This window comes from Salvelinus fontinalis, chromosome 10, assembly GCF_029448725.1.
Source record: "Salvelinus fontinalis isolate EN_2023a chromosome 10, ASM2944872v1, whole genome shotgun sequence".
Classification (NCBI taxonomy): domain Eukaryota; kingdom Metazoa; phylum Chordata; class Actinopteri; order Salmoniformes; family Salmonidae; genus Salvelinus; species Salvelinus fontinalis.
The window spans coordinates 9,345,711-9,345,963 of record NC_074674.1 but is presented as its reverse complement, the minus strand read 5'-3'; the positions used below and the strand labels follow the sequence as shown (position 1 = coordinate 9,345,963).

Below are 253 nucleotides of genomic sequence, written 5' to 3'. Positions count from 1 at the left end.
GCCTGTCTGTCTGTCTGCACATGCTGTGTGAGTCTGTGAGAGTGCTACAGGGATTTATCCTCTGTCTGTCTGTCTGACTCACTCACTCACTAAACAAGACGTCAAATACACAGAGAGTGAGAGGGAGAGAGAGAGAGAGAGAGAGAGAGAGAGAGAGAGAGAGAGAGAGAGAGGGAGAGAGGGAGAGAGGGAGAGAGGGAGAGAGGGAGAGAGGGAGAGGGAGAGAGGAGCTGCTGTCCGTGCGCCCAAACTC

At 53.8% G+C, this 253-nt stretch overlaps 1 protein-coding gene across 1 annotated transcript in view; it reads left to right on the top strand.

The window, feature by feature from the left end:
• The first annotated feature begins 227 nt into the window (after positions 1 to 227).
• Positions 228 to 253, top strand: part of waif2 (Wnt-activated inhibitory factor 2) — a 1,756-nt gene continuing 1,730 nt past the window's right edge. The window contains exon 1 of the mRNA XM_055935125.1: positions 228 to 253. This exon is cut by the window's right edge and continues 1,730 nt beyond it. The gene's annotated coding sequence lies outside the window, so the exon portion shown is untranslated.